Source organism: Hevea brasiliensis, chromosome 5, assembly GCF_030052815.1.
Source record: "Hevea brasiliensis isolate MT/VB/25A 57/8 chromosome 5, ASM3005281v1, whole genome shotgun sequence".
NCBI classification, from domain to species: domain Eukaryota; kingdom Viridiplantae; phylum Streptophyta; class Magnoliopsida; order Malpighiales; family Euphorbiaceae; genus Hevea; species Hevea brasiliensis.
The window spans coordinates 65,297,286-65,309,075 of record NC_079497.1 but is presented as its reverse complement, the minus strand read 5'-3'; positions in this window follow the sequence as shown (position 1 = coordinate 65,309,075).

The following is an 11,790-nucleotide window of genomic DNA, read 5'->3' as shown; positions in this document are numbered from 1 at the left end:
CAAATTAGTACACCGAAATCCGACAAATTGCAATAAAACGCAATATACATGGAAATGAATTTGGTAATATGTACCAATACTAAAAGGCTACAAATGTGACATATTGGTAACATTAAAACCTAATTCACCTAGAATGCATCGAGGGTCGACATCTTAGGTTGACTAAAGAAATAATATAATTCAATGAATTAAGTATTAAGCCTTATTGTTAGAAACGATTTAAATGAGTACTAAAACACTTCAAATTGTGTGTTTTAGTTAGCAAAGACTCAGGGAAGGGGAAGGAAACACTGAGTCAGAGCTAAGAGACAGTTATCAGAGGTTTGTGCATAATTAGTTTTTAATTAATTTTATTTGAAAATTTCATATGATTAAATGAAGTTATTTTCCTTATGAATTATGTTTATCAAGTATTGGATTTAATTCAATGATTATTAAAATTATTATAGTATGTATGAATTTAGCTTTGTGAAATGGTATTTCCAAAAGTATTAAGCATTGTTGTGGATTGAATAAATTATGTTTTGGAAAATTGTGATAGAACATGTTTTGAATTGTGATGGGTAATTTGCATGGAAAAATGCAAATTTATGATTTGAATTGTGATGAGCATAAAAATCATTGGATATTGGAATTTACTTTGAATCGAATTGTATTGTGATTTATGCTCACTAAAAGGATTGTGATATTATTTTATATCTCACTATAGATGCTTGACTAGGTTATTACCCGTCTCTCTCATTTGTTGAGAAGACAATGGAGTTAGTTGTGTTTTGATTACCATAGTACGTGCACAGGCTTATATTCTCCTCTTATTGGAGGTTAGATCTAAGTTTTTTATGTTATGGCCCTTGCGGAAGATTCATTATTGTAACGTGTACTGTGCACGATGATTCGACCTCCCCGACCATAGGGAGTTAGAATATGATTTGACCTCCCTGACTATAGGGAATTAGAATCACCCCGAAGATGGCCCTTTCGAATTAGTCTTGCATAGTTAGTGAGATGCAGAATGGTTTTTGAGATACAGAATGGTTTTTGAGATATAGAATGTTTTTGAATGATAAAGAATTGTGATTTCAATTATGATTTATGCATAATTGATTTTGTTGGAATTACCTTAAATGGGTAGTTATGATTTGATAAATTAAATTTCGTGATCAAAGTCATTTTATACAAATGGTTCATATTATTGGCAATGAATATTTTGAGTTTTGGAATTTGATGAATATCCAGATTTCCAAATTATTGCTATAATTTTGCTAAGGTATATTGTACTATGTTTTAAATTATAGTTGTACACCACTGAGTTTACCACTCAGCGATAGCTTTGTATGCTGTCACAGGTGAAAAAAGCATAAAGCAATTGAGTAAGCTTCTTTGAAGAGACATTCAGATCAGCTCTAGGTTTACTCATGTACACAGGTTTTTATGTATGCATGTAATAATATGTATGTAAATTATTTGAGCAGTTGTATAAAAACTCTTGTAAAACATTTTGGTATGTAATTAAATGTAAATTATTGTAAATGTAAATTTGAGATTTCATTTACTTGAATAGTTTTGTAATATAAATTTTGAGTCTTGTAATCAATGAAATATTTTTTTATGATGAGATTAGTTTGAAAATGAATTGATTGTTTATTGAGAATTGAATTGTGAATTGAAATGAAGTTATTGGAGTTGTATTTGAGAAAACATATTGGGAACTTTTTCTTTTGCAGGATTGAAGAACTGTTTTCTCAAAATACAGCCGGCACTTTGCCGAAATTTTGAAAAAATTTTATAATACGAGATTTTAATCGATGATTTAAATTTCATGAAAATTGTTTTAAAATGCCTTATAGTATATCTAATGGGTTATCGGTAGGCGAAGTACCGTAATTCATTAGGTGTACTACGGGATCATGTTACATCTTACGGGGGAGAAGGGTGTGACATGTTTTGTGGTATCAGAGGAATGGTTTTAAGGTAAATTTCAAATTGTGAATTTGAAATCCTTTTGTCGGTAACTACAACTGCTCAAATGTTTGATAAATATAGTACATTTATATCATAAATATGAATTAATCGAGAGGAATCTCCTTGTGTTGGTTATATAAGAAATAGAAAATCCTGTGAAAAGATATGGAAGAGAAGAATAAGACAATAAAACAGTCTGTTGCCGCAAAAGTACAAGGTGAGGCCTCAGCCCCTCGGAGAGTCAGAAGTCTGACTTTATTTGCCCCACCTGTACAAATTACTGCACAAATGACCCAGCAAATGGCCACTTTCTTTCAACAAATTGCTGATAATCTATCAGCCCAAGTACAAACCCAACCCCACAACGACAACGTGAAATAGAGAAGAGGGAGAAACCTATGAGTCAAAGCTCGAATAGTCATCTGGGAAATGAAAGCAAGACATAAAAGAACAATTTCCTTTTAGGAAATGGGGCAAAACAATGGCCACAAACTGTCCAAAGTGATATGCAAAGTGAAAATCTTGAAATTGAACCTAAAGAAAGGTTCTTGAAAAACATTATTGGCTTATCTCTACTAAGTCACTATATACTAAATTACTTGAAATAGGTATGTGGGACCCACTTTTCCACTGTACATTAACATGGAAATTTCATTATCACTACATGCTAAATCACATGAAATAGTGATGTGGGACCCACATTTTCTACAATACATGGATATGAAGATTTTGTTAGATAATTGATAATGCTTAATTACTCAAAGTAAACCTAGGCTTATGTATATTGTATGGATCGATTGGTATACCAATTAGGAATTACAGATAGCAGTACTGCCTATATGGAAAGTCATGGATTGACCACATATGGTGGATATGATTTTAAAAGACAATGAATATCGATATCAGGGGGCTTACAGGGATGGCGATACGTAACACCTGCAAAGTGCTCTGATAGGTACCACCCAAGGGCTTGCAGGGCGATCATGCGCTTTGTAGGTGCTTTGATAGGTACCCTTAATTGCCACCAAAGACAGAGAAGAGGCTTGCGGGGACGGCGATACGGAACGCCTGCAGGTGCTTTGATAGGTTACTTGAGCATAAATATAAGTAATGAGTTTTAAATTTAAATAATTACATGAAAAGACCACTTATATGACTTTAAAAGACAGAGAAGGATATTAGTGGATTCGAGAATGATAAGATGCTAGAAAACCTAGTCCATGAGGTTATAACGTAGTCACAATGTAATGTTCTCGATGTTTGTATTGTAAGCTACAGATTACAGTACCGATACGGGATTATTGTGTAGAGCTGCATGCTTCCTCGTGGTACAATAAACTAAGAATATTTGTAAGTAATCTATAATTTGATACAGTTGCGCCAGAATAGAGTACTATTACGGGAAATAAATGTGAAAATTCTGGTAAGAAATTTAAAACTTCAGAACTAGCCTATCAAACGACTACACTTGTAAGGTAGCTAGAGTTAGTGACTCGGTTACATTAATGTGAACTACTGGTACCACAGTAATTGCTATAAGCTTAGAGATATCAGTACGACTTATCATTCTCAGACGGATGGACAGTCGAAACAAGTGATTCAGGTAAGGTTTGAAACTCATTGAGTTTCTATAAATAATGAAATGGAATGATAATAATAACTTGTAAAATGTAATAAGCCCTCAAGAATATACTGAGAACTTATGTCCTTGAATCCAAGGGAAGATGGGACAGATACCTTCCACTAACGGAATTTGTATACAATAATAAGTGTTAAGCTAGCATACAAACGACACCCTATAAAACACTATAAGGGAACGGATAACTATTGATTTTGTGATGGGACTTCCAAGGACACAGAATAGTCTTGATGCAGTATGGGTTATTGTTGATAGACTGACCAAGTCTGCTCACTTTTTGCCAGTTCGAATGGACTATAGCCTGGAGAGATTGGCCAGATTGTACATATATGAAATTGTAAAATTGCATGGAATGCTAGTATCAATTGTATCTGACAGAGATTCTTGGTTCACTTCTAGATTCTGGGTAGTCTTCAGAGAGCCCTAGGAACTAGATTGAACTTCAGCACAGCATTCCACCCACAGACAGATGGCCAATCTGAGAGGGTAATTCAGATATTGGAGGATATGCTACGGGCTTGTGTGATTGAGTTTGAGGGTAGTTGGGATATACACTTGCCTTTGATTGAGCTTGCTTATAACAACAGCTACCAATCAAGCATTGGGATGCCTCCATATGAAGCTTTGTATGGCAGAAAGTGCAGAACTCCCCTATGTTGTGATGAAGTTGGTGAAAGAAAGATTATTGGGCCAGAAATTGTTCAGCAGACAGAGAAAAAGATTAGATTGATCAGAGATCGACTCAAGGCTGCATCAGACCGTCAAAAGTCCTATGTTGATCTGAAGAGAAGAGATATTGAATATGCAATGGGTGATAAGGTATTCCTTAAAGTTTCTCCTTGGAAAAAGATTATGAGATTTGGCAGAAAGGGGAAACTGAGTCCTCGTTTCATCGGACCATATGAGATTCTGGAAAGAGTGGGTCCTTTGGCATATCGCTTGGCATTACCTCCAGAGCTAGAAAGGATACACAGTGTCTTCCATGTTAAGGAGGTACAGATCTGACCCATCTCATGTACTATCAGTTGAAGAGATTGAGGCAAATCCAGACCTCTCATATGAGGAAGAACCCATAGAAATTCTAGCATATGAGGTGAAGCAGCTGAGGAATAAACAGATACACCTGGTTAAAGTGCTGTGGAACCATCATTCAAGCTAGGAAGCTATTTGGGAACGTGAAGAGGATATGAGAAGACAGCACCCACAGCTATTCAGAGACTGATGCCAGGTAAAATTTCGAGATGAAATTTATTTTAAGGGGGGGGGGGAGAATTGTAACACCCCTATGTTCGGTAGTGCGTTCTACTGTTTCGGAGACCAGTGTTGTCCGGACAGCTAGGATGCCTAGAACTACACTTAGATATGGGTGAGGAGACATAAAATAATGAAATACAAGAAAAGAAAATACATGAAAGACCAAGGAAAAATAATAGCAATGAAATGTAACCATGTTAAACTAGCAAAGAACCCTAGCGATGGGTGACCGCAACGGGAAGTTACGGCGTGGACCGTTAACTAGCCCTGGACCACGAGGAACCGTGGTAAATATTTTTAGGACTTACATAAATGTCTATTGAAGTATAAATACCATTAGAAATATCAAAGAAAAATTAATTAATTAGTACAAAGAAAAATGGGAAATCGAGAAAACGACAAAACTCGGTGTTACCGAAAAATCGAGAATGCAACCCGAACAAGGGCATTGTGGCCATTTGACACCCTGAGTTGTCTTTTGACCTAAATTTCCATTAAAAATAAATGATACTACACTTGGAAAATCTCATGAAAAATTAAATTGTGGTATATTATAATAATAGTGCAAGAAATGGGGTATAATTTGAATAACTAAAACTTTAACATATAATATTGTTAATTAAACTAAAGTGGAGCACTAAGGGGTGTTTAAACTCATTAAGGGACATGTGTATGTCCACTAAATGATTCATTTTCTAGTTCATCTTCTTCATGCCGAATTGAGGTCCCAAAGTTCCTCCATGGCCGTCCCACCTTCAAGCTCCCATTTCCCATGATCAAGCCATGATCCTTCAATGCTCCCTTCACTAAAATTGTTCTACACCACTTGGGCAGTAGATAGGCAGCAAGAAAATCAAGTTTTGGTGATGTTTTGAAGAGTTTCAAAAGTGGTAAGTATATATTTTTTATTATTGTCTCATTAAACTTTGTATGGATGTTATGGGTAGTTGAATTGTGGAAAGATTTTTGAAGTTTGATGAGTTAAGGGAGAGGCACATTTTTGGCAGCCATGAAACTTCAATGAGAGCAGTTTATCCTTGCATGTAAATGGTAGATTAAAGTTTTGATGAAGTGTTTATGTGTGTAGGAATAAATTGGGTGATGTATACTAAATGTCTATGTGAAAGTACACTTGATTTTGGAAGCTTGGAAGTTAATTGAAAGAGAGGTACAATTCGGCAAACTTGAAGTGTGAACCAAAATGTGTTGTTTCATGGTTTGGTTTATGGAATTATATTGTTGAATTATGGTGCTTGTTATGGCAGCATGTATATGTTTATAAAGGTTTGAGTATGGACATGTAAATGAGCTTGTCAAGTGGTTAAATTGTTTGTAAATTGGACTTAGAAAATTCTGGACTACAATGTGCATATTGAGTGTGGTTATAAGCTATCAAAATGACCAAAAATGAGTTTCTAAATGTGTTTATGTTATGGTACAAAATAGAAATGGCATGAAGGAAGTGACTTGGTAAGTGTTGAATGTGTCCTTTGGTATGTGATGAGAAGTATGTTGCAGGGTAGAGTATGTTTTGGCTTAGAACCTTAAGAGTGTGGCTCCAATTGGTAAGAGGCCAATTGGAGGTGAAATTAGGCACAAAAAGTGCCAACTTTCATGAAGGAAGCTTACCAAAATTCTACTTGGAAGGTAACTTGAAAAATGACCAAATCCGGATTAGTGCATTGAAAGCCTAAAAATTGACCATTTGGGCAGTAGTTATTGATTTGGCCATAACTTACTCAAAATAGGTCCAATTGACCTGAAATTTTTACCATGAATAGTTTAGACATATATATACCACTCTTATGAAGACACCAACACCCAGAAACGACCATAAGCAAGTCAAATAGCTTGCACAAGTTCGGGTCCAAAAACTGGCCGAACCAAAAGTGACCTAAAAATGACTTAAAGTGACCATTTTGATGCATTCTGACCAGCATTGGTAAATTGACCATAACTTAGTCTACATAACTCAGAATGACCTGAAATTTTGCCCCGTGTGCAATAAGACATAGACCTAAAAGTTTGTAGTTTTGACCGAAACTATAAAACTGAGGGAACTAGGTCATCTGGCTAGGACAAATTAGTACACCGAAATCTGACAAATTGCAATAAAACGCAATATACATGGAAATGAATTTGGTAACATGTACTAATACTAAAAGGCTACAAATGTGACATATTGGTAACATTAAAACCTAATTCACCTAGAATGCATCGAGGGTCGACATCTTAGGTTGACTAAAGAAATAATATAATTCAATGAATTAAGTATTAAGCCTTATTGTTAGAAACGGTTTAAATGAGTACTAAAACACTTCAAATTGTGTGTTTCAGTTAGCAAAGACTCAGGGAAGGGGAAGGAAACACTGAGTCAGGGCTAAGAGACAGTTATCAGAGGTTTGTGCATAAATAGTTTTTAATTAATTTTATTCTGAAAATTTCATATGATTAAATGACGTTATTTTCCTTATGAATTATGTTTATCAAGTATTGGATTTAATTCAATGATTATTGAAATTATTATAGTATGTATGAATTTAGCTTTGTGAAATGGTATTTCCACAAGTATTAAGCATTGTTGTGGATTGAATAAATTATGTTTTGAAAAATTGTGATAGAACATGTTTTGAATTGTGATGGGCAATTTGCATGGAAAAATGTAAATTTATTATTTGAATTGTGATGAGCATAAAAATCATTGGATATTGGAATTGACTTTGAATCAAATTGTATTGTGATTTATGCTCACTAAAAGGATTGTGATATTGTTTTATATCTCACTATAGATGCTTGACTAGGTTATTAGCCATCTCTCTCATTTGTTGAGAAGACAATGGAGTTAGTTGTGTTTTGATTACCAAGGTATGTGCACAGGCTTAGATCTCGTCTTATTAGAGGTTAGATATAAGTTTTTTATGTTGTGGCCCTTGCGGAAGATTCATTATTGTGATGTGTACTGTGCACGATGATTCGACCTCCCCGACCATAGGGAGTTAGAATCTGATTCGACCTCCTCGACCATAGGGAGTTAGAATCACCCCGAAGATGGCCCTTTCGGATTTGTCTTGCATAGTTAGTGAGATGCAGAATAGTTTTTGAGATATATAATGGTTTTTGAGATACAGAATGTTTTTGAATGGTAAAGAATTGTGATTTCAATTATGATAATCACAATTATGATTATGTATAATTGATTTTGTTGGAATTACCTTAAATCGATAGTTATGATTTGATAAATTAAATTTCGTGATCAAAGTCATTTTATACAAATGATTCATATTATTGGCAATAAATATTTTGAGTTTTGGAATTTGATGAATATCTAGATTTGCAAATTATTACTGTAATTTTGCTAAGGTATATTGTACTATGTTTTAAATTATAGTTGTGCATCACTGAGTTCACCACTAAGCGATAGCTTTGTATGCTGTCACAGGTAAAAAAAAGCATAAAGCAATTGAGTAAGCTTCTTTGAAGTGACATTCAGATCAGCTCCAGGTTTACTCATGTACACAGGTTTTGATGTATGCATGTAATAATATGTATGTAAATTATTTGAGCAGTTGTATAAAAACTCTTGTAAAATATTTTGGTATGTAATTAAATTTAAATTATTGTAAATGTAAATTTGAGATTTCATTTACTTGAATCGTCTTGTAATTTAAATTTTGAGTCTTGTAATCAATGAAATGTTTCTTTATGATGAGATTAGTTTGAAAATGAATTGATTATTTATTGAGAATTGAATTGTGAATTGAAATGAAGTTATTGGAGTTGTATTTGAGAAAACATATTGGGAACTTTTTCTTTTGCAGGATTGAAGAACTGTTTTCTCAAAATACAGCCGGCACTTTGCCGAAATTTTGAAAAAATTTTATAATACGAGATTTTAATCGATGATTTAAATTTCACGAAAATTGTTTTAAAATCCCTTGTAGTATATCTAATGGGTTATCGGTAGGCGAAGTACCGTAATTCATTAGGTGTACTATCGGATCATGTTACATCTTATGGGGGAGAAGGGTGTGACATGTTTTGTGGTATTAGAGCAATGGTTTTAAGGTAAATTTCAAACTGTGAATTTGAAATCTTTTTGTCGGTAACTACAACTACTCAAATGTTTGATACATATAGTACATTTATATCATAAATATGAACTAATCGAGAGGAATCTCCTTGTGTTGGTTATATAAGAAATAGAAAATCCTGTGAAAAGATATGGAAAAGAAGAATAAGACAATAGAATAGTTTGTTACGGCGAAAGTACAAGGTGAGGCCTCAACCCCTCAGAGAGTCAGAAGTCTGACTTTATTAGCCTCACCTGTACAAATTACTGCACAAATGACCCAGCAAAAGGCCACTTGCTTTCAACAAATGGCTGATAATCTGTCAGCCTAAGCCCAAGTACAAACCCAACCCCACAACGGCAACGTGAAACAGAGAAGAGGAAGAAACCTATGAGTTAAAGCTCGAATAGTCATCTGGGAAATAAAAGCAAGGTATAAAAGAACAATTTCCTTTTAGGAAATGGGGCAAAACAGTGGCCACAAACTGTCCAAAGTGATATGCAAAGTGAAAATCTCGAAATTGAACCTAAAGAAAGGTTCTTGAAAAACATTATTGGCTTATCCCTACTAAGTCACTATATACTAAATTACTTGAAATAGGTATGTGGGACCCACTTTCCCACTGTACATTGACATGGAAATTTCGTTATCACTACATGCTAAATCACATGAAATAGTGATGTAGGACCCACCTTTTCTACAATACATGGATATGAAGATTTTGTTAGATAATTGGTAATGCTTAATTGCTCAAAGTAAACTTAGGCTTATGTATATTGTATGGATCGATTTGCATACCAATTAGGAATTACAGATAGCAGTACTGCCTACATGGAAAGTCATGAATTGACCACATATAGTGGATATGATTTTAAAAGACAATGAATATCGATATCAGGGGGCTTGCAGGGATGGCAATACATAATGCCTGCAAAGTGCTCTGATAGGTACCACCCAAGGGCTTGTAGGGACGGCGATACGTAACGCCTGCAGGTGCTTTGATAGGTACCCTTAATTGCCACCAAAGACAGAGAAGAGGCTTGCAGGTACGGCGATACGTAACGCCTGCAGGTGCTTTGATAGGTTACTTGAGCATAAATATAAGTAATGAGTTTTAAATTTAAATAATTACATTAAGAGACCACTTACATGACTTTAAAAGACAGAGAAGGATATTAGTGGATTTGAGAAAGATAAGATGTTAGAAAACCTAGTCCATGAGGTTATAACGTAGTGACTATGTAATGTTCTCGATGTTTGTATTGTAAGCTGCAGATTATAGTACCGACACGGGATTATTGTGTAGAGCTACGTGCTTCCTCATGGTACAATAAACTATGAATATTTGTAAGTAATCTATAATTTGATACAGTTGCGCTCGAATAGAGTACTATTATGGGAAATAAATGTGAAAATTCTAGTAAGAAATTTAAAACTTCAGAACTAGCCTATCAAACGATTACACTTGTAAGGTAGCTAGAGTCAGTGACTCGGTTACATTAATGTGAACTACCTGTACCATAGTAATTGCTATAAGCTTAGAGATATTAGTCCAACTTATCATCCTCAGAAAGATAGACAGTCGAAACAAGTGATTCAGGTAAATTTTGAAACTCATTGAGTTTCTATAAATAATGAAATGAAATGATAATAATAACCTGTAAAATGTAATAAGCCCTCGAGAAAATACTGAGAACTTATGTCCTTGAATCCGAGGGAAGATGGGACAGATACCTTCCACTAACGGAATTTGTATATAATAATAAGTGTCAAGCTAGCATACAAATGGCACCCTATGAAACACTGTAAGGGAACAGATAGCTATGGATTTTGTGATGGGACTTCCAAGGACACAGAATGGTCATGATGCAATATGGGTTATTGTTGACAGACTGACCAAGTCTGCTCACTTTTTGCCAGTTCGAATAGACTATAGCCTGGAGAGATTGGCCAGATTGTACATATATGAAATTGTAAAATTGCATGGAGTGCTAGTATGATTGTATCTGACAGAGATTCTCAGTTCACTTCTAGATTCTGGGGTAGTCTTTAGAGAGCCTTAGGAACTAGATTGAACTTCAGCACAGCATTCCACCCACAGACAGATGGCCAATCTGAGAGGGTAATTCAGATATTGGAGGATATGCTACGGGCTTGTGTGAGTAAGTTTGAAGGTAGTTGGGATACACTCTAGCCTTTGATTGAGTTTGCTTGTAACAACTACTACCAATCAAGCATTGGGATGCCTCCATATGAAGCTTTGTATGGCAGAAAGTGCAGAACTCCCCTATTTTGGGATGAAGTTGGTGAAAGAAAGATTATTGGGCCAGAAATTGTTCAGCAGATAGAGGAAAAGATCAGATTGATCACAGATTGACTCAAGGCTGCATCAGACCGTCAAAAGTCCTATGTTGATCTGAAGAGATGAGATATTGAATATGCAGTGGGTGATAAGGTATTCCTCAAAGTTTCTCCTTGGAAGAGGATTATGAGATTTGGCAGAAAGGGGAAACTGAGTCCTCGTTTCATCGGATCATATGAGGTTCTGGAAAGAATGGGTCCTTTGGCATATCGGTTGGCATTACCTCCAGAGCTAGAAAGGATACCCAGTGTCTTCCATGTGTCCATGTTAAGGAGGTACAAATCTGACTCATCTCATGTACTATCAGTTGAAGAGATTGAGGTAAATCCAAACCTCTCATATGAGGAAGAACCCATAGAAAATATAGCATATGAGGTGAAGCAGCTGAGGAATAAATAGATACACCTGGTTAAAGTGATGTGGAACCCTCATTCAGGCCAGTAAGCTACTTGGGAATATGAAGAGGATATGAAAAGACAGCACCCACAGCTATTCAGAGACTG